The 23,365-nt window shown below is 46.6% G+C and overlaps 1 protein-coding gene across 1 annotated transcript in view; it reads left to right on the top strand.

Moving 5' to 3' along the window:
* Nucleotides 1-3,495: 3,495 nt before the first annotated feature.
* Nucleotides 3,496-23,365, top strand: part of PIK3R6 (phosphoinositide-3-kinase regulatory subunit 6) — a 122,707-nt gene continuing 102,837 nt past the window's right edge. The window contains exon 1 of the mRNA XM_073682464.1: nucleotides 3,496-3,811. The gene's annotated coding sequence lies outside the window, so the exon portion shown is untranslated. The remainder of the gene's footprint in view (nucleotides 3,812-23,365) is intronic.

Raw genomic sequence — 23,365 nt, forward strand, 5'->3', positions numbered from 1 at the left:
AGACATGGCACAAAACTGGCATGTCAAATGGCAACTTTAGGGCTTGTCAAATGGCAACTTTAGGGCTTTAAGAAACACTAAAAGAAATCAAGATTAAAAATATGGTACTCAGTAAGGGTAATTTTTTTCAGACCAAGCAGAGGGAAAAAATTATGGAATCACTCAATTCTGAGGAAAAAATTATGGAATCACCCTGTAAATTTTAATTTCCAAAACTAACACCTGCATCAAATTAGATCTGCTCGTTAGTCTGCATCTAAAACGGAGTGATCACACCTTGGAGAGCTGTTGCACCAAGTGGACTGACATGAATCATGGCTCCAACACGAGAGATGTCAATTGAAACAAAGGAGAGGATTATCAAACTCTTAAAAGAAGGTAAAGCATCACGCAATGTTGCAAAAGATGTTGGTTGTTCACAGTCAGCTGTGTCTAAAATCTGGACCAAATACAAACAACATGGGAAGGTTGTTAAAGGCAAACATACTGGTAGACTAAGGAAGACATCAAAGCGTCAAGAACGGAAACTTAAAGCAATATGTCTCCAAAACAGGAAATGCACAACAAAACAAATGAGGAACGAATAGGAGGAAACTGGAGTCAATGTCTGTGACCGAACTGTAAGAAATCGCCTAACGGAAATGGGATTTACATACAGAAAAGCTAAACATAAGCCATCATTAACACCTAAACAGAAAAAAAAAGGTTACAATGGGCTAAGGAAAAGCAATCGTGTACTGTGGATGACTGGATGAAAGTCATATTCAGTGATGAATCGCAAATCTGTATTGCGCAAGGTGATGATGCTGGAACTTTTGTTTGGTGCCGTTCCAATGAGATTTATAAAGATGACTGCATGAAGAGAACATGCAAATTTCCACAGTCATTGATGACATGGGGCTGCATATCAGGTAAAGGCACAGGGGAGATGGCTGTCATTACATCTTCAATAAATGCCCAAGTTTACATTGATATTTTGGACAGTTTTCTTATCCCATCAATTGAAAGGATGTTTGGGGATGATGACATAATTTTTCAAGATGATAATGCATCCTGCCATAGAGAAAAAACTGTGAAAACATTCCTTGAAAGAAGACACATAAGGTCAATGTCATGGCCTGCAAATAGTCCGGATCTCAATCCAATTGAAAATCTTTGGTGGAAGTTGAAGAAAATGGTCCATGACAAGGCTTCAACCTGCAAAGCTGATCTGGCAACAGCAATCAGAGAAAGTTGGAGCCAGATTGATAAAGAGTACTGTTTGTCACTCATTAAGTCCATGCCTCAGAGACTGCAAGCTGTTATTAAAGCCAGAGGTGGTGCAACAAAATACTAGTGATGCATTGGAGTGTTCTTTTGTGTGTTTGTTTTTCATGATTCCATAATTTTTTCCTCAGAATTGAGTGATTCCATATTTTTTTCCCTCTGCTTGGTCTGAAAAAAATTGCCCTTACTGTGTACCACATTTTTGATCTTGATTGCTTTTAGGCTGTGTGCCCATGATGCGTTTTTCAAGCGTTTACGCTGCGGAATTTCCGCAGCGTAAACGCTTGGGAAACGCTTGGTAAATCTTCCCCCATGGTCTCCAATGCAATTCCGCACTTTCTATGCCCATGCTGCGGATTTTTCCACAGCGTTTATGCTGCGCTCAAAAATCCGCAGCATGTCCATTCATTTTGCGGAAGCGCTGCGTTTTAGCCGCCATTGACTTGCATTAGAACGCGCCAATTCCGCAAGACTGCATCTGTGCTTGCGTAATTGGCGCGTTCTAATGTGCAGATGGTACCCGGGTGTGGAGGACAGGAGGCTCTCCTCCACACCAAGGTACCATAAAAAAAAGAATAAAATAAAAAATAAAGATTATATTCACCTTCCGACGGCCCCCGGACTCCTTCTCTTCGCTTGCCGACAGATCGCGCAGGACTGAAGGACCTGCGCTGACGACACAGTCATGTGACGGCAGGTCTTTCAGTATAGTGTACCGCGATCTGCCGGCAGCCAGCACAGGAGCGCAGCAAGTCTCGGGGGCCATCGGAAGGTAAGTATAGGTTTATTTTTTTATTTTTAACCATTCTCTCGGGTCACACTATATAAATCCATGCCGTTAACATGAATTTATATAGTGTGACCTAGTTGTCACAAGCACTTTCCAAGTGATGCTAATCGCTTGGAAAGGACTTGTCAACCCGCATGCGGAAATGCCAGTGAAGAACGCTTCATTTCCGCATGTCCCTGGCAGGAAAACGCATGTACAATCCGCATGCGTTTTTTTCTGCCAGGAAGATGCAGAAACGCTCAGGAAAAAACCCTGAGCATTTCTGCATCGTGGGCACATAGCCTTAGTGTTTCTTAAAGCCCTAAAGTTGCCATTTGAAATGACTTTAGTTTTGTGCCATGTCTGTGATCCGCTTTTTTTCAACAACATTAAACAACTGAATGAACATCCTCCAAGCCCGGTGATATCAGAATTTTTGCCAGGGGTTGTATAATAAGCTGTGTCGCATAACATAACAGTATTCTGGCAGGTCACCTTGTCTGACCAATGTGGATTTGAGCTAGGTTTTTTTTGAGAATGGATGAGAAGTTCAGGAGGCAGAGGACAGTAAGAAATGGCTTGTAGGTGGGGAAGGAAGCTGATTTATTTGATAAGATATACTACAAAGTTTCTAATATTTGCCTGTTCCATTGATTTATGCAAACTTTGATGAAAGTACAGCTCCCATTTATAGGGGTGGTCCCACAAACAAAGTACATTTTAATTAATGGATCTTAGAACCATCCAATTGTGGAAATTATTCCTTTTTAAAAAATGTTCTTGCACTGAGATAATCTTGCTATGTGCTGTGTAATGGCTGTGTCTGACCATGCAGGAACATGATCGGTACATACCACATCTCCTGGCCAGAGGATGAAACAAAGAGTATACAGAAAGGGCATCATAGAATTGTAACTGATCTTTTCTGAGAATTAAAACATTTCCCTGCTTGTTTTATCACAGGAGTGAGTGTTTCTGCCACACATCCACCAGTCGTAGCTCCTCATCCATTATCTATCGATAATGTGGAGAATGAAGAATGTGACATCACTTCCAGTTACAATAGAGACCATTAAAGTGCCAAAAGATTTAACCTTGGCATTAGCCAAATATTTTTTATTTATTTATTTTAAATTAAAAAACCCTTTTAAAACATATGCAACTCTTGCCTGATTCTACTTCTAAGTCGTACACCAGTTTTAAGCAAAATCTATTGCCAGATTTTAGGGGGTGCAACTTTTACATACAGTGAAAACTATTATCATCCCTGCAATTGGTAGTTCAGAGCTGTTCGATGGCCACATTATCCTTACAGCCTATTAATAGGGCACTAGGTAGTAGGGCTCTATCTGATAATGGATTCTCTGTCAGCTCCACCCAGAGTCCTTGCTAGGTTTTGGTACATGTCATAGGAGGGTAGATATCATTTGCTTATAAAGGTTTGTTTGTCTTTCCATAAATCCTACTAGAATCCTGGTGCTCACATCCGGGAAACTTCCAAGGAAACTTTTTCCTTTCCTGAAATAGCTGATAACAATGTAACAAATGCAAAGTTCCAGAATGAAAGATGAGAGGCCGCTGCACACAGGTTTCGGGCCGGTTCGTGTTACCTTCATATTTGTCTTCATCTGAACACCTGTGACTTCTGCAGGAAATATCTCCCGGCTCCTGTGCAGGGTGACAACGTCTGCGGAGGGAGGAGACGCCGTGCAGGAAACAGCTCCTCTCTGTCACTAAGCTTCACAGGCAGAGTCACCTGAGACACCTGGTAACAAGGTAAACTCTGCAGCCTTATGGCCCATCCTCAGGGATTACTTTATTACCTGATCCCATGGATTTACTATCCAGACTTATATAAATATCTATATAATGCATATACTAACCTCTGATCAATGGCTTCTATATGAACTGGTCAACAATGTAGCTAGTCCTATCCTGTGTGATACTGTCTACTGAGCTGTGTATCTAAGCTTACCATGTTTGATACTGTCTGCTGAGCTGTGTATCTAAGCTTACCATGTTTGATACTGCCTACTGAGCTGTGTATCTAAGCCTATTGTGTGATACATTCTACTGAGCGATGTATCTAAGTTTACCATGTTTGATACTGCCTACTGAGCTGTGTATCTAAGCCTATTGTGTGATACATTCTACTGAGCGATGTATCTAAGTTTACCATGTTTGATACTGCCTACTGAGCTGTGTATCTAAGCCTATTGTGTGATACATTCTACTGAGCGATGTATCTAAGTTTACCATGTATGATACTGTCTACAGAGCTGTGTACCTGAGCCTAGTACCATGTGTGTTACTGTCTACTCAGCTGTGTATCTAAGGCTACCATGTGTGATACTGTCTGCTGAGCTGTGTATCTAATCCTATCCTGTGTGATACTGTGTGCTGAGATGTGTATCTAACCCTATCATGTGTGATACTGTCTGCTGAGCTGTGTATCTAAGGCTACCATGTGTGATACTGTCTGCTGAGCTGTGTATCTAAGGCTACCATGTGTGATACTGTCTGCTGAGCCGTGTATCTAACCCTGTCATGTGTGATACTGTCTACTGAGCTGTGTATCTAAGGCTACCATGTGTGATACTGTCTGCTGAGCTGTGTATCTAAGGCTACCATGTGTGATACTGTCTGCTGAGCTGTGTATCTAAGGCTACCATGTGTGATACTGTCTGGTGAGTCGGTGCATCTAAGCCTATCATGTGAGATATTGTCTAGTGAGTTGGAGTATCAAACCCTATCATGTGTGATACTATCTGGTGAGTCAGTGCATGTAAACAAATTGTGTGATACTGTCTGGTGAGCTGTGTATCTAATCTTATCATGTGTGACACTCCAGCGCTACAGACAGTTTCACACATGATAGGATTAGATACACCGACTCAACAGACAGTATCACACTTGATAGGATTAGATAAAACAATTTACCAGACATTATCATGCGTGATAGGATTAGATACAGCATCTCTCGAGACAATATCTAATTCTATCATATGTGGTACTGCCTGGTGAGTTGGTGTATCTAAGCCAATTACAGTATATCTGATACTATCTTGTGAGCTGGTATAGCTAAGCATATCATGTGCGGTACTGTCTTGTGAGTTGGTGTATCTAACCCTACCATGTGCGACACTGCCTTTTGAGTTGGTGTATCTAACCCTACCATGTGCCGTACTGCAGTGAGTTGGTGTATCTAACCCTACCATGTGTGGTACTGTCTTTTGAATTTGTGTATCTAACCCTACCATGTTCGGTACTGCCTTGTGAGTTGGTGTATCTAACCCTACCATGTGCAGTACTGTCTTGTGAGTTGGTGTATATAATCCTACCATGTGCGGTACTGTCTTGTGAGTTGGTGTATATAATCCTACCATGTGCGGTACTGTCTTGTGAGTTGGTGTATATAATCCTACCATGTGCGGTACTGTCTTGTGAGTTGGTGTATCTAACTCTACCATGTGCCGTACTGCCGTGAGTTGGTGTATCTAACCCTACCATGTGTGGTACTGTCTTTTGAATTGGTGTATCTAACCCTACCATGTGCGGTACTGCCTTGTGAGTTGATGTATATAATCCTACCATGTGCGGTACTGCCTTGTGAGTTGGTGTATCTATCCCTACCATGTGTGGTACTGCCTTGTGAGTTGGTGTATCTAACCCTACCATGTGTGGTACTGCCTTGTGAGTTGGTGTATCTAACCCTACCATGTGCGACACTGCCTTTTGAGTTGGTGTATCTAACCCTACCATGTGCGACACTGCCTTTTGAGTTGGTGTATCTAACCCTACCATGTGCCGTACTGCCGTGAGTTGGTGTATCTAACCCTATCATGTGTGGTACTGTCTTGTTTATTGGTGTATCTAATCCTACCATGTGCGGTACTGTCTTGTGAGTTGGTGTATCTAACTCTACCATGTGCCGTACTGCCGTGAGTTGGTGTATCTAACCCTACCATGTGTGGTACTGTCTTTTGAATTGGTGTATCTAACCCTACCATGTGCGGTACTGCCTTGTAAGTTGATGTATATAATCCTACCATGTGCGGTACTGCCTTGTGAGTTGGTGTATCTAACCCTACCATGTGCCGTACTGCCGTGAGTTGGTGTATCTAACCCTATCATGTGTGGTACTGTCTTGTTTATTGGTGTATCTAACCCTACCATGTGTGGAACTGCCTTGTGAGTTGGTGTATCTAACCATGCCATGTGCGGTACTGCCGTGAGTTGGTGTATCTAACTCTACCATGTGCAGTATTGCTTTGTGAGAGAACGTATCATGTGAAATGTGCTAATACACACGAATGATGAGACCGCTGGTCGGTGCAGACACGTAGGAGCGGCTGGTGTAGGGTTAGTCATCTGTGGCGGCATTATTCGGGCATTCCAGTATTAGTACTATGGTGGTGAATGAATGGTGGGCAGATGGTGAGCTCTAGACCACAGTAATGTCTATTTGCAACAATGGGCACTGCCACACACATTATTAATATCTGTATACATACACTTACACTACACCCAAAACCACAACACGTTTCTGTATAATTTATCTCAGCAATGTCTTACATAACAATGACATTTCCTCTCATATTAAAGTAAATGAGCTTGGAGACGTGTTTCATAGCGACATAACCTGCAGCCCTTCTTCTCGCTTGTATTTTAACTAGGAGCAGCAGATTTCATTATTGGCCATTTCAGTCTCCAAAAGGCTGATTGTAGTGCTCCTCAATGGGAGCAGTGATAGTGACCTCCGCCATCCCGGCTCTATAATCACTGCTTTATAACTCGTCTTCAGTGTCGTGATTTCCAATTGTACTGGATAATTGATAACTTATAGATCTGAACAGGTCCTCCGTAGCAAAAACTCTAATAGCTGTGCATCTCACTATACCTGCATCCTGAAGAAGGATAAACAGGAGACTCTGTGGACTGTAGAAATGAATCCAAAGCAATGGGTAATCAAGGCTCAGATCAATTTGTAAAGTCCTGGAGGGAGCAGGACAGAAGGAGTCGCTAAAGGCATTGGTGGACACATACAGAAAAGGGCCCCTGTGCAAGAACAATATATGGGCCCTTTGCAGCCCAAGAACTCCTAAAAATGCAAAACTGCACCTGCCTTGGATGTATAAATGGGCCCCTTTACCTCTTGGGCCCCATGTGCAGCTGCACAGGTTGCACCAATGATATGTCCACCCCTGGCTAAAGGCCCCTATAAACATTAGATGAATGTCTTCCAAACCAGTCTATATCAGAGGGCTAATGTCTATGGATGACTCCATACTTTCCCTCTATGGATGATGCCTTTTGCTCTTGGTGAGATAAACCACTGGCAGAGATGTCTTACAGCGCCTCTCTCATAGAGAACACAGGAGCACACAGATTGGCTCTGGTTCAGCTCTGTCCACATCACATTTATAGCTCTAATTTGTTGTATGCATCGGGACCTTTTCACCAAACATCAGCCTACGATGGCTGTCATACAGCGGCATTGGTCACTTGTGGATCCTATTATAAGAAAATATATTGTGCACAAGGACCAAAGAAAAAAAATACTGGCACTACCACCACATTCAGTTCCAAAGAAAAATAAGACCAAGCGAAATAAATCCAGATAATAGCCATGTTTTGCGGTGTTCAGCTTGAAACTTGTAAATGATCATGAAAATTCAGAAGAAAGCGAGAGGAGCGGCACAGAGACTTGAGTGAAATTATATTTTGCCCATAGTATTAGCCCTCCTCCACCAAACCCTACAGCGGGCACAGTCAGGCGAGTAACGTTCTCCTAGTATTCACCAAATCCAGACTCGTCAATCAGATACCAGAGAAGTGTGATCCATCACTGCACAGAACAGGCATTGTGATTGGTGATGTACGGCTGCATGCAGCTGCTCGGCCGTGAAGCTCCTGGCGAGGGCGCAGTATTTGTGCGGACGTTATACCAGAGGAGGTCTGGACTATGCAGTTATGGAGTCAGCAGAGTGGTAGTGACTTTTCTGCCCTCTGCCCATTAGCACTCAGCCTCCCGCTCTGTAATGTTACGAGGTCTCCACTTCGAGGCTGAGTTGCTGAGGTTCCTTCCACTTCACAATAATATCATTCACAGGTGAACTGTACCTGTTTAGTCAGGAGCGGTGTGCACATACTGTAATCTTATTACACAAAATATCACCATGCAATTAATGGTGTCAATTCTGGAGACAAGTTAGACTTTTATGTCTAATCCTATACAACAGATGCTAGGTGACCTCCACTGATCACATCCAATTACAGGGTTTTAACAGTGAGGAAGCCCATCCTATGACAACCGCAGAACAGCTCTTGCAGGCCGGTGTGTCTGTGATTTCATCATTCTTGGGGGAACTCTTCTAATGAGAGGGGGTTGTCAAAACTGAATAATCCCTTTAAAAGTGTCCATAAATACCACTTGCCTTTTAAAATACCCATGTAAGTTACTCTATGACCAGTGGCGTAACTTGAAGCTCGTGGGTCCCAAAGCAAAAGCTTCAATGGGGCCCCCAATTATTGCAGGTTTTTAATAGTAATGGCCTTTTCAAATGGGTGTGGTAGATCAGCTCACTTGGCTGCACATAGAGGTAGACACAGCAACTCTTTAAATCTTCCACTGGTTTATTAAAGGTACTGCATAAACCAGTGCAGAGTTTAGCAAAATAAACACGGCCTTTCTGGCCTAACGGGAAAACAGAAACATAACGTATGGCACAGTCCGTGTTGCCCCTGGGATCCGCCTGCTCAAGTACAAACAATAAAAGGTTCAGGTTTCCTTATCATAAAAATACAGCTCTGGAGCTCCAGGCACACCCAACACTGAATGAGCCAGAAGGCTGTGTATTTACCTTCTGGACTTCACCCTAGGATGCTGATATGATGAACAGCCTCCCACCCACTCTACAGATGTTCACTAAACCTAGCCCTTAACATGACTGATTAACCCCTCTCAGCACTTAGTGTGCTGGAGCATTCTCCTAGGTTCATATCACTGAGGCTAAAAACCTCAGTGACACATACAGTATCTCCCCACCAGTACTTTGCCAGTGACTTTGTCACAGGGCCAAAAGCACCTTTTGGGCCCCCTAGGCTCCAGGGCCCAGGAGCGATTGCAGCCCCTTCACATATTATAGTTAAGCCCCTGTTTATGATATTCGTCAAAGTCTTCCATTGGAGGTATACATCAGGAAATCTTCCAGACATACCTTATACTGCTGATGATGCAATATACACAGAGACTGTACAGGTGCATAGGCGCAAAGGCATGGTGACAACTCTTTTGGGCACAGTAATGACTCAGATCAGTGGTTGTCACCCAGCTTCTGTTAGCCATGTAAAAACTAAACTTGTTAATGGCTAATTAGGATGTCTAAAAGAACATGTGAAAAATACAAAGCCCCCCCCACCAAAAAAGTTATCACATAAGGATTTCCATACTTTATAAAAAGACTTAAAAAGTAAATAAAACAGGAACAGATACTTAAAATCTTACCAATAAAAAGAGAACTGATACCGTGCGTTTAGCTTTGCAAGCACAAAACATATAACAAGAAGTCAAACTATGAATGGATGATTTATAGAACACAACAGGAAACTTATATAAACGAGCTCAATAGAAAAGTGGACACGACTTACCCCATACACATGAACGTATTATGAACGCATTTACGCACCCATATTACGGCTGATACGGCTATTACCCTAATTTGGAATTTTGCCGTCCTGCCCTGTGAGTGTTAGATATCAGCATTTTACTGTAGGATGACGTTAGTTTGCTAACCCTGACCATACGCCAATGAAAATCACATTAACATGTATATCTGCTGCCAAAGTGGACACCCAAAAGCAGAACACTCAAGCACTTCTAAAACTCTTCATGGATTCCCTCTGTTTGTCCCAGCTTCTTCCCGTCAGCCATATTAGCTTTTATGGGGCTAATGTCTCTGTCACAGGGTCTCTGAACAGTCCCCCCCTCCCATGCTCAATCTCAATGACATCATCCTTCGGTCCATCCCCAAAGACATGCCTGACTAAATACCAAAATGAATGCCTGTAGAATATGCAACAAATTTTATGCAAAAGTTCGAAGGGCAGAAGTTTTCAATCTAATTTTTTTAAACTGGATTTGAGCCCTGTATACTAATCCCACAGCAGAGTGTGCAGTCTGCCAGATACAAACCATCTCCATTGTCAATATAGAGAAAGAAAAAGAGGGGCTGCTCCTCATTATTCATACTTTTTGCCCTCTCCGTAAAGCACCATGCAGCAGCCATGAGGGTCTGCTCATGTGTGTGACATTCTGCTAACCTTTAAAGGTGTTATCCGAGACTATTTTTTTTTTTTATTATTGGCCCAAGAACTGACAGGCAGGTGGTTGCTAACTACCTGCCCGTTTTTTTCTGGCATCAGCTCAGAGCGGTCACGGACTATTCTGCAGCTTCACGCCACAAGAGCAGCTCTTCCTCTTCTGGGCTGTGCTGTCGACAGGGCGTGACAGCCAACGTCATGCTGATTGACAGACGGCTGCCTGCAGTTAGGTAGCTGGGATCCGGCTATGAATCAGCATGCCATCGGCAGTCATGAAGCGGAAGACCTGCTCTTGTGGCGTGAAGCAGCAAAATCGCCAGCAGAGCGGAAGAGAAGTAGCTGCTCTGTCGACATGACATCAGCGGAAGACACTGAATCGCCAGTCTGTGACCACTCTGAGATGGCAGACATCAGTGGCGGATAGAAGAGGCAGGAAGTTAGCAACTACCTGCCTGTTAGTAACAAAATAAAAAAAATGTCCTGGATAACCCCATTTAGTCTTATTCACATGTCAGGGTTCGCTTTTTTTTTTCTTATCACGTGCACCAAAAAAAAAGACAGTTTTTCATCAGTGAGCTGGATCCATTTTTTTATTTGTTTTTGGTCCGTGTGTCTGTTTTTAACATCCGTGTCTCATCAATTTAAGAAAGATGAAGGTTTACTACGCTAATCCGAGCAACCAGTCAGTGAAAAATGGGCAGCATGAGGATAACATCTGTGTGCTGTTTTTTTCTTATTACTGACTTATTCACTTGAATGGACATGATCTGTCCACAAAATGGACCAGAGTAGGACAAACACTGACATGTGAATGAAGCCGTACCATTCGTTAGAGTTGTTAATGATCAGGCCACGGACCCTAAGTCGTACGCCTTCGACACTTCTATTACACATACATGGCTTCTTCTGTTTTCCTTTCTATTTACTCTTTTCAGTGGTCTCCAAAAAACTTACACATGTAGTGTTTCTAAGCTTGTCAACCATGGTATGAAACGCTATTCCACACAATTTGTATAGTACGGCCACTCATTTACTTTATATTGTTCTGCCCACGTTACGCAAATTGTATATAAACCATCGGTGCACTAAAAATTTGTATAATTTTGATCATTCATTTTAGGAATGCTACATCTGTAGATTACTTGGTATTTGGATCAAGGTTTTTTAGTCTAACACAATGTGTGGCTAATTCTTTATTTCTGCATATTATGACCTGGATGTTCGGTTTTTTGTTTGGGGTTATGATTAGTTTTCCGAATGGTCGTTTCATATGTATGTCACACAATGCATCCCACGATTGTAGTGTATGGGGTATTTATTGCATGGACGTACATTATATGTGAATTCCAGGAATTGTTCTAATGAATGCTACATCTGTAGATTACTTGGTATTTGGATCACCCGATCACCCCCTTCTACAACGACCAAGTAACCTACACATCAATAACCGTGGCAGAATTGACATCACTAAAATGACTCCCAAAATATAGAATACTCCAAAAAGTTCTTTACCTCATTTTCATTTTACCTAGCACTGTCCTATAATACTTTTACATCTCTTTTGGAAGAGCCTCCTATCTTATATCTGGAAGGTACACCCCCCCCCCGATACCTCTCTGTACTGAACAGCATAAAGCAAGAATGACGTTTTGGGGTCCCAAACCTTTCATACTACTACCAAGCAGTTATTATACTGTAACTCACTATATTAAAGGAAACCTATCAAGGGGATTTAACCTTATAATGTACTAGCTATTGAACCCGTCCTATGCCCGGGTGGCGAACGTTTTTATTGGTATATGCTGCCCGCATCCTGCGCCCCCATCCTCTTTTGTGCTGCGCCCCATTCTCTTTTGTGCTGCCACCATCCTGCGCCCCCATCCAGAGGCTGGGGGAGGAGTGTGGCGCCGGAGTACGCGCGTGCCCATAACACGCTATCCGGTGCCATTTTGATGAAGACACTCTGCAAATATGTCTTCACTAAAATGGCACCGAACAGCGCGCTATGTGCATACGCCGATTCCAGCCCCACACTCCTCAACCCGGCCTCCGGCACGAACAGAGGCGCCGCGGCAGCACTCTTCCCAGTCAGGTATGTACTTATGGTGCTGGAGAATACGGTATGCGTTCAGTGTCTATGCATACCGCGATCTCCGGCGCTATACACTCCTCTTATCTGTAACGGCTGGATGTGTTCTTCTTTCTGGAGCCAGACTGCGCAGGAGCATTGCGCATGTTCAGTCTATAGAGGCTTCAGGCAGAAGGACACATCCCTGATTATATTATAGATGTCCCCCAATTCTGTTAATATCCCTCATCCTGGTATATATGCCCCCCCCCCCTCTTATTATACGCGCCCTCCATCCCATCCTGGTATGCATGGCACCCCTGATCCCCATCCCAGTATGCATGGCCCCCTCATCCGCAATCCTGGTATGCATGGCCCCCTCATCCCCAATTCTGGTATGCATGGCCCCCTCATCCCCAATCCTGGTATGCATGGCACCCTTGTTCCCCAATTCTGGTATGCATGGTACCCCTGATCCTCAATTCTGGTACGCATGGCACCCCTGATCCCCATTTCTGGTACGCATGGCGCCCCTGATCCCCATCCTGGTATGCATGGCGCCCCTGGTCCCCATCCTGGTACGCATGGCGCCCCTGATCCCCATCCTGGTACGCATGGCGCCCCTGATCCCCATCCTGACATGTATGACCCCCTCATCACTATCCTGGTACACATGGTACCTCCTCATCCCTATCCTGGTATGTATGGCACCCCTGATCCCTATCCTGGTATGCATGGTACCCCCTCATCCCTATCCTGGTATGTATGGCACCCCTGATCTCTATCCTGGCATGCATAGTACCCCTCATCCCTATTCTGGTATGCATGGCACCCCTCATCCCTATCCTGGTATGCATGGCACCCCTCATCCCTATTCTGGTATGCATGGCACCCCTCATCCCTATCCTGGTATGCATGGCACCCCTCATCCCTATCCTGGTATGTATGGCCCCCTCATCCCTATCCTGGTATGCATAGTACCCCTCATCCCTATCCTGGCATGCATAGTAACCCTCATCCCTATCCTGGTATGCATGGCACCCCTCATCCCTATCCTGGTATGCATGGCACCCCTCATCCCTATCCTGGTAAGCATGGCACCCCTCATCCCTATCCTGGTATGCATAGTACCCCTCATCCCTATCCTGGTATGCATGGCACCCCTCATCCCTATCCAGGTATGAATGTTATCCCTCATCCCTATCCTGGCATGCATGGTACCCCATCCTCATACCTTGTATGCATGGCACCCCTCATCCCTATCCTGGTATGCATGGAACCCCTCATCCCTATCCTGGTATGCATGGTACTCCCTCATCCCTATCCTGGTATGCATGGTACCCCCTCATCCCTATCCTGGTATGCATGGTACCCCTTCATCCCTATCCTGGTATGCATGGTATCCCTCATCCCTATTCTGGTATGCATGGTACCCCCTCATCCCTATCCTGGTATGTATGGCCCCCTCATCCCTATCCTGGTATGCATAGTACCCTTCATCCCTATCCTGGTATGCATAGTACCCCTCATCCCTATCCTGGTATGTATGGCACCCCTGATCCCTATCCTGGTATGCATGGTACCCCCTCATCCCTATCCTGGTATATATGGCACCCCTGATCCCTATCCTGGTATGCATAGTACCCCCTCATCCCTATCCTGGTATGCATGGCACCCCTGATCCCTATCCTAGTATGCATGGCACCCCTCATCTCTATCCTGGTATGTATGGCCCCCTCATCCGTATCCTGGTATGCATAGTACCCCTCATCCCTATCCTGGTATGCATAGCACCCCTCATCCCTATCCTGGTATGCATGGCACCCCTCATCCCTATCCTGGTATGCATGGCACCCCTGATCCCTATCCTAGTATGCATGGCACCCCTCATCCCTATCCTGGTATGCATAGTACCCCTCATCCCTATCCTAGTATGCATGGAACCCCTCATCCCTATCCTGGTATGCATAGTACCCCTCATCCCTATCCTGGTATGCATGGCACCCCTCATCCCTATCCTGGTATGCATGGTACACCATCTTCATCCCTTGTATGCATGGCACCCCTCATCCCTATCCTGGTATGCATGGCACCCCTCATCTCTATCCTGGTATGTATGGCCCCCTCATCCCTATCCTGGTATGCATAGTACCCCTCATCCCTATCCTGGTATGCATAGCACCCCTCATCCCTATCCTGGTATGCATGGCACCCCTCATCCCTATCCTGGTATGCATGGCACCCCTCATCCCTATCCTAGTATGCATGGCACCCCTCATCCCTATCCTGGTATGCATAGTACCCCTCATCCCTATCCTGGTATGCATGGCACCCCTCATCCCTATCCTGGTATGCATGGTACCCCATCTTCATCCCTTGTATGCATGGCACCCCTCATCCCTATCCTGGTATGCATGGAACCCCTCATCCCTATCCTGGTATGCATGGTACTCCCTCATCCCTATCCTGGTATGCATGGTACTCCCTCATCCCTATCCTGGTATGCATGGTACCCCCTCATCCCTATCCTGGTATGCATGGTACCCCTTCATCCCTATCCTGGTATGCATGGTATCCCTCATCCCTAGTCTGGTATGCATGGTACCCCCTCATCCCAATCCTGATATGCATGGCACCCCATCCCTCATCCCTGGTATGCATGGTACCCCCTCATCCCTATCCTGGTATGTATGGCCCCCTCATCCCTATCCTGGTATGCATGTACCCCCTCATCCCTATCCTGGTATGCATGGTACCCCTCATCCCTATTCTGGCATTATTGGTACCCCTCATCGCTATCACGCTGCACACACACAAAAAAATAAACACACTTATACTCACCTTTCTTCCCTGTGCTCCAGCGCTGCGTTCCGTTCTGCCAGAGGCCGGAGGAGGAGTGTGGTGCCGGAGTACGTGCGTGCCCACACCGCTCTGTCCGGCACCATTTTGTTGAAGACACACTGCAAATGTGTCTTCAGTAAATTGGCGTCGGACAGCGCGCTATGAGCATGTGCCTATTTTGACGCTGCACTCCTGCCCCGGCCAGAACAGAGGCGCCGCGGCAACGCTCCTCCCGGTCAGGTAAGTATGTCCTTATGGCGCTGGAGATCGCGGTATGCGTTCAGTGTCTATGCATACCGCGATCTCCAGCGCCATACACTCCTCTTACCTGTAACGGCTGGATGCGGTCTTCTGTCTGCAGCCAGACTGCGCAGGAGTCGTCGCACATGCACAGTCTATAGAGGCTTCGGACAGAGGGACGCATCTAGCGTTATATTATAGATTAAGAGCACTGTATTAAGCTTCATGCCTTATTTCACCTACACTATGTGCAAAATTATTAGGCAGGGAGTATTTTGACCACATCACCATTTTTAAGCAATTTTTCCATCTCCGTGCTGTATAAACTTTACTTCTCATTTGATGAAGCAGATCAGGTGAAGTGCATTTGTGTAACGAGGGAGGATGCGGACCAAAAATGTCGAGAAAAAGAGATGATATTGACTGCCGAAGATTTGAGAAGAATCAAACATGAAGCAACCAGGAAGCCATTATCCTCCAGTTCTGTCATATTCCAGAACTGAAACCTCCCTGGAGGCCCAGAAGTACAAGGTATTCAGTGCTCAGAGACACAGCCGAGGTGAGGAGGCTGAACCCGACCACCACTAAGGAAGACACAGTAGTACAAGATGTTCAGTGCTCAGAGACATGGCCAAGGTAAGAAAGGCTGAAACCCGACCATCATTGAGCAAAATACAGAACTATAAGGTGTTCAGTGCGCAGAGACCTGGCTGAGGTGAGGAGGCTGAACCCGACCACTACTTAGAAAGACATAGAAGTACTAGGTGCGCAGTGCTCAGAGGAATGGCCAAGGTAAGCTTAGGAGGCGAAACCCGACCACCACTGAGATAAAACAATAGTGGAAACATCAAGAATGGGCAAATAAATATCTGTTACGATACTGGCGTAGCACTGCTGGAATCCAGTGGCCAAAGGAGCACGAGCAGGAACAGCAAGTGGTAGTAGATGTTTTTGGAGTTAGGAGTTGTAGGAAACAATCCGTAGATAGGTAAGAACAGTCTGGGTAAGAAAGTTCAGAGATGGAGACTGGAGCTAGACAAAACAGCTAGACACAAGACTCAAGCAATGTATGAAAGATCCATGTGGCTTTAAGTAAGTTCAAACAGGAAAACGAGATGGATTCCACAGGTTGAGAATCCGCCATCTTAGTAAAGGGCAATTGCAGAACACAACAGCAGCCTCCAGTGGTAAGGAGTGAAATTTCAGCACAATTATTAAAGTGAACAATAGCGGTCACTAGTGGTCAAACTGTAGAAGGACAACAGGAATGCTGACAATTTGAAGGGTTATATGGACTGATGAGATGAGAGTGAATCTTGATGGTCCAAATGGATGGGCCAATGGCTGGATCAGTAATGGGCACAGACCTCCGCTTCCACTCGGACACCAGCGAGGTGGAGGTGGGCACTGCTAAGGGCTGGGATTATTAAAGAAGAGTTAGTTGGACCTTTTCAGGTTGAAGATGGACTCAAAATCAACTCTCAAACCTACTGCTAGATATTAGAAGACACTTTCTTCAAGAAGTAGTACAAGAAAAAGTCTGCATCTTTAAAAAAAAACACGATTGTTCTGCAAGACAAGACTCCATTGCGGCATCGAAGTCTCCATTGCTCGGCTGCCAGTAAAGGCCTTAAAGAGGAAAAAATAATGACCCAGCCCCTTTCCTCACCTTGACCTGAACCCTATTGAGAACTTGTGGGCCTTTTTAAAGGGAATCTGTCACCCCTTGGAACTTATCTGACCTCTAATATGGGCATACAGGTGATAGAAATGTGAATCTATACTTACCTGTATGCCTCATGTTAGAGGTCTTGTTGCTGTGAAATGTATTTTTATTCAAGTCAAGTTTCTGATGCTGTGGAGCCAGGGACTGGAAGAAATCTCCCACATCCTGTGTGATTCACACAGGAGGTAGGGATTTCTTACAGTCCCCGGGACTGGAACACATCAGAAACTTGTAGGAATAAAAAGACATTTCACAGCAACAAGATCTCTAATATGAGGCATACAGGTAGGTATAGATTTACGTTTCTATCACCTGTATGCCCATATTAAAGGTCAGATAAGTGCCAGGGGGTGACAGATTCCCTTTAAATAAGAGATTTATGGGGAAGAAAATAAGACATCTCCTTGATGAGTGTCTGGGGTCTGTGGTTGGTGCTGCTCAAAAAGTTGATTGTCGACAGATAAAGAAACTAACAAACTGGAGTTGATGGCTCTTATTGAAAATAAGAGGAGCTATATTACTATATTGGTCACTCGTATTTTTTTGCAAATGTCAGAAAAGTATTTTTGGACATTTTGAGTTGTTTGGTTAATATTCTCACTGTAACAGATGAAAATAAACAATTGAGATGGAAAATTTACGTTTATTGAACTTTTGGATTGGCCGACAGCTCCGGAGTTGTTCAATAATACAATTATTCATCAAAAATACTAATTCCCTAGTAAGTGTGTATACAAAGTACAGTAAATTAGTACAGTGTGTATAAACATGTTTAATTGCTGCCCTTGTGTATCCGGACTAGTGCAGGAGCGCAGTCACATCCCTGCATTGCACTTGTATCACGTCCACAGCTGCTTGGTTGACAAATAAACAGGGTAATTGACCAGAGCTCAATGGTATAAAACTTTCATTATCCTATAAAGTTTGCATGAGAAGTATAAAGCACAGTGTAAAGATACGACCCATATGGGATTTCTAGGGAACGCTTGCCCTTGTGTTAAGGAATGAGGAAGCTTAAATTGCTCTGTATCATTGTGCAATTCGTAATCCCTATACTTAATACCCTGATTGTATGTGGGGCAGTCCTGTGGGGCGACAGTCGATAAGGAAGTTGGAATAGTTAATGAAAGACAAATATACGTGCCATAACTTGTCATGACTTCCTTTCTCCATTGTCCATCGGGATGACAAGTCGAGTCAATATTGTTAAAGGCAAAGACTAAGCGGACAACAAACGTGCCGTAGAAAACTGTATATTAACTAAAATAAGAGATTTCAAAGTTTTACTGTTTTAAAGGTCCAGGTCTTGCTAATCCTGTATCTTGCCATTGGTGACTATAATAAGAACTTGCCCTAGTGGTCGTGAAAAGTGGAAGCGTAAGCAATGTAAAAGGCTTTTTCCGCTGTCAAACTTTTGTTGCCCAATGATCCCACAGTGTTTGAACTTGCTGATATTATAAAGGAGCGCCTCTTACTTCCCGGTGGGAGTCATGAGACTCGAGAATCATTATTGTGATCCACCAGAGATGGCTTCTTCTCTAGCAGCCACATGTCCTTCAGGCTCCTAGTCGAATGCCAAGTGCTTCATTAAAGACTTACTATTTTGGGGCTGTGGATGGATCTGGTGCAATTTTCATACACGGAGTGTCAGGATCTAGGCCTGGAATCTGTTGTTTCTTTTGCCCTTAGTTAACATGGATCTTTATGTTTTACATCGGCCATCTTGCTTCCTGCCAAAGCTATACATAAAGTCAGCACCTGCTCGGTTTCCTTGCTTGTGTATTATGTTGTGGACCTTGTTCCTCTGCAGTCTCAAGCCTGGACTTACGATACCTGTTGGTCCTTTCCTAACGGCGGAGTCCTCTGCCGACCTACACGTCTGGATCCCCGTCTGGTGACCGAGTGATTTCTAACACTCCCGACTTCAGAAATCTCCGACCTGACTACACCTGCGGTTATGTAAGAACTCCCGCCAGCTTGTGTTCCTCTGCTCTGCAAGAGATTCTGTCAGTGCCGGACATCTTGGTGCTCTCATTGCTCAGTGACTTTGCATGCTATATTGCCGAGTGTAAGCTCTGCCGCTATTGTCTGTTGAATTGGCTAAAGACTCGTCTGAACTTCTATGCTGTATTGCATTCAAATCATCAATACAATATCGCTTGTTTAACCCTTGTGTCTGCAGTCTCTTTGACCTAGCTACTAATGTCCAGTTGTATCCACTAGTATCGTGACAGGATACACAAGCCACTAAAATGGATGCCGCTGGGTCAGAGACTTTGGATTTGCATGTTAAGAAGCTTAATAATGTCACTGCCGCTGTACACGCCGAGATGCAGACATGGAAGAGCAGAATAGAAGGCCTAGAGGGTCAAACCAATCATGATGTGCAAGTGACGCGCCCCTGGGCCTAAGTCGCGCAGCGTTGCGCACGCGGGAGCCTACCCGGAGCCGGATCTGATAGGGGTAGTAGTCTCGTGGCGGTGACCCGGTCCGTGCCCAGGGAGTCAAGCTGAGTGGCAGTCTTTAGCAGTAGATGTTAGAATGTTCGACTACGCCACCCGTTGAATGCGGTCATGAGACCGCCGCTGCAGGGCAGACTGCTGAGGCCAGTGATACGGTTGTGCAGCGGGGATGGTATAACCCCCAACGGGAGGGGTATGGCCTCAGGGCAGCGGACGTGGATGATGAAACACTCAGAGACGGTGCGGTGTAGTTCAGGGTCTTTACTGGTGGCAAAGGTAGACCCTCCCGGAGTACTGGCTAGCGATCGGGGCCTGGTCAGTCCGTGAGCAGATGGAATCTCCCCTGGCCAGGTGGAGTTGTAGGCCTCCCCAACTAATCGTACTCTTCTGGCTACCTTGCTAGAGGCTGATAAAAGTAGCCCACGTCCCTGAGTGTACCGTGTGGTGCTCACCCGTATGACCGGTGACTCGGGGCCTTTTGGTAGCTTCCGCTCCACGTCGCGGTGCTGGTCCCTTGCGTGTGACCGTGCCTTCGGGTTTCTTGGCCAGAGGACCTGAAATCCCCTGCCGGGCGGTTTCTGCTGCTGGGTAAGGATTAGTCCCCACAGCCTCGGACTCCGGGTCCGGTAAGAATTCTTCAATCAGGGCGAGCTCTACAGCTTCCAGCCCTGACCTCTTTTAGCACTGCTCCCACTGAGCTCCTGATCTTTCTTTCCTATAGCCGCTCCACTACAGACCAGACTGTGTCTCTGTCTGTGTTCTCTGCTCTTTCTCTACTCACTAACCCTGCCTCAGCCCCAGCTTTATGTAGGGGAAGTTCTTCCCCTCCCAGGACTGGGCAGGAGGTGTGGCATGCATAGGATGTCTGACCAGGAAACCTCCCACCTGCTTACAGACGTAATATTGCTATCACTGTGGGAACCAGACCCCTGGGGTGCCACATTCCCCCCTAGTGAAATTTAGTACTCCGGGACTAAACATATTTTTGTAAAACATAACAAGTAAAAACAGAAACAGTACAATAAAGAAAAACACATTAGGATGGTCCGCAACCGGGTGCAGTCTTTGAAGAAAACAAAGGTGTCAATTTCACCAAGAGACAGGGAGCCGTAACCAGGTAGGGGTCTGTCCTACCCCGAGTCCTTAACAGTCTTTAGTCCATTCCTGGTTACGCTCCAACATATGTACAAAGGATTCCGGATAATCCCTAAACGACACCTATAGAATAACTAAAAATACACAATTATTTACAAGTAACAGAAAACAGGTAAATACAAATAAACAGTCTAAACACTTAGATCCTCCAACGTACGGGTAACTGGCCTCTAGTGGCTCTAGTGCAGAGGTCCCCAACCACCAGTCCGCGGACCAGGACCGGGCCGTTGGGGTTTTTCAGCCGGTCCGCGGGGAGAGGGGGCCCCTCCAGCCTCCAGCAGGGCCGCCATCAGGGCATGACTGCCCTGACTCCAGTATGGGGCCCGGCCGGTAGGAGCCCCCTCGGAGCCCCCCTCTTGTGCGTCTCTCTCCTCATGGGGCCCCCGGCCGCATGCTAAGCGCCGGGTCCGGGACATCTTAGCGCTGCACTGCTGCGGCAGCACCTTCATGATTCCCCTGACTTCCGGTCATGTGACGGCGCCGTCACATGGCCGGAAGTCAGGAGAACCTGGTGTCAGCGATTTGGACGAGCGCCAGGATTCTGCAGGGATCGCATGGGGGTAAGTATAACAAGTTTTATTTTTTTTTAAATACAATTAACTAGGAGTGGGGGGAATGGGAGATGCACATGGGGGGAGGGGAGAGATGAGAGATGCACATGGGGGAGGGGAGAGATGAGAGATCCACATGGGGGGGAGGGGAGAGATGAGAGATGCACATGGGGGAGGGGAGAGATGAGAGATCCACATGGGGGGGAGGGGAGAGATGAGAGATCCACATGGGGGGGAGGGGAGAGATGAGAGATGCACATGGGGGAGGGGAGAGATGAGAGATGCACATGGGAGGGAGGGGAGAGATGAGAGATGCACATGGGGGGAGGGGAGAGATGAGAGATGCACATGGGAGGGAGGGGAGAGATGAGAGATGCACGGGGGGGTGAGAGATGCACGGGGGGATGAGAGATGCACGGGGGGTGGATGAGAGATGCACGGGGGGGGTGAGAGATGCACGGGGGGGATGAGAGATGCACGGGGGGTGGATGAGAGATGCACGGGGGGTGGATGAGAGATGCACGGGGGGTGGATGAGAGATGCACGGGGGGGTGAGAGATGCACAGGGGGGTTGAGAGATGCACGGGGGGGGTGAGAGATGCACGGGGGGGTGAGAGATGCATGGAGGGGATGAGAGATGCACGGAGGGGATGAGAGATGCACAGAGGGGGATGAGAGATGCACGGAGGGGGATGAGAGATGCACGGAGGGGGATGAGAGATGCACGGGGGTGAGCTGCACATGGGGGGGTGAGAGATGCACATGGGGGGGTTATGTTTACATAACTTTGTTGCCTTATGAAGGGCGGGGGGGGCCCCCAAAAATTTCTTGCACAGGGGCCCACTACAGTCTGTGTCCGCCCCTGGGATGAAGTAAATGCAGCTGAACAGCAGCTGTCAGGACAGCTGCCCTGTCCTGCTGCAGGGCGTGATGGGGCCTCAGTGATGCGGCTCCTGGCACAGCACATTATGTGGGGCTCCTGGCATAGCTCCTGGCGGGGACCTGGTCTACACTGTATGATAAGTATGCACTAAACTCCAAATCCCTCCATTACCCCGCCCCCATATGACCAAAGCCCCGCCCACCCCACCCCCTCCTTGCTGGGCCATGGAAAAATGATCTTGCTTCAAGCCGGTCCCTGGTGCAAAAAAGGTTGGGGACCACTGCTCTAGTGGACCTACGGAGCTGACTGACTGGTCCTGAGCTACGGGGTGTAGGAGCTGTCAAAGATAAACTGGGCAGCTGTCTACGGGCTCTTTGGCTCACTAGGGGTACGGCAGGCTCACTATAAGCAGAGGGTTGATCCTCCTGGTCTGCTTGTGTGGGGTCTCCTGCCTCCTGGACCAGCTGCTCTTCCAGCTCTACCTGTTTCTCCGTAGGTACTTGAGATGCTGGTTGGAGGAAGGTGAGGACGGGTACCACAACTGCGCCATTGACTTGAGTCCAAGACCGAGGGAAGTCTCCGAGCACAGTACTAACCATATCTTCCCTTTCCTCTGCGGGTCGAGGGTCTTCTTGTTCTTCTTCAGGGCTTCGTAGCTGTTCGGGACACTTCTTCAGGTAATCTCGGGATACAATGGCTGTGGTTTCTCCTCCATCCTTACTGATTATGCAGACTTTCGGGTTCTCATGGCTTGAGGGCAGTATGGTGTACGGGTCCTTCTCCCACTGGTCGTCCAACTTGTGGAGGCGTCTCTTCCTCTTCAAGACCTGCTCTCCAGGTACCAGGGGAACAGCGGGAGCATACTGGTTGTAAGTCTTCTCCTGTCTTTCTCTAGCTTGACAGAGACTTCGCTCCACGCTCTCCTGTACTTTCCGGTACTGCTGCTGCCTTTCTGTGTCCCAGTCTGCTTCTGGTGAAGTGTCCTCGGGTGTCAGGACTCCCATCTCCAGATCAACAGGAAGCTTACCAGGTCTTGCTCTCATTAGGTAAGCCGGGGTACAGTTGGTAGAACCTACCGGGAT

This window comes from Phyllobates terribilis, unplaced genomic scaffold (assembly GCF_046119375.1).
Source record: "Phyllobates terribilis strain yellow unplaced genomic scaffold, ASM4611937v1 Scaffold_5__5_contigs__length_657084704, whole genome shotgun sequence".
In the NCBI taxonomy this organism is placed as follows: domain Eukaryota; kingdom Metazoa; phylum Chordata; class Amphibia; order Anura; family Dendrobatidae; genus Phyllobates; species Phyllobates terribilis.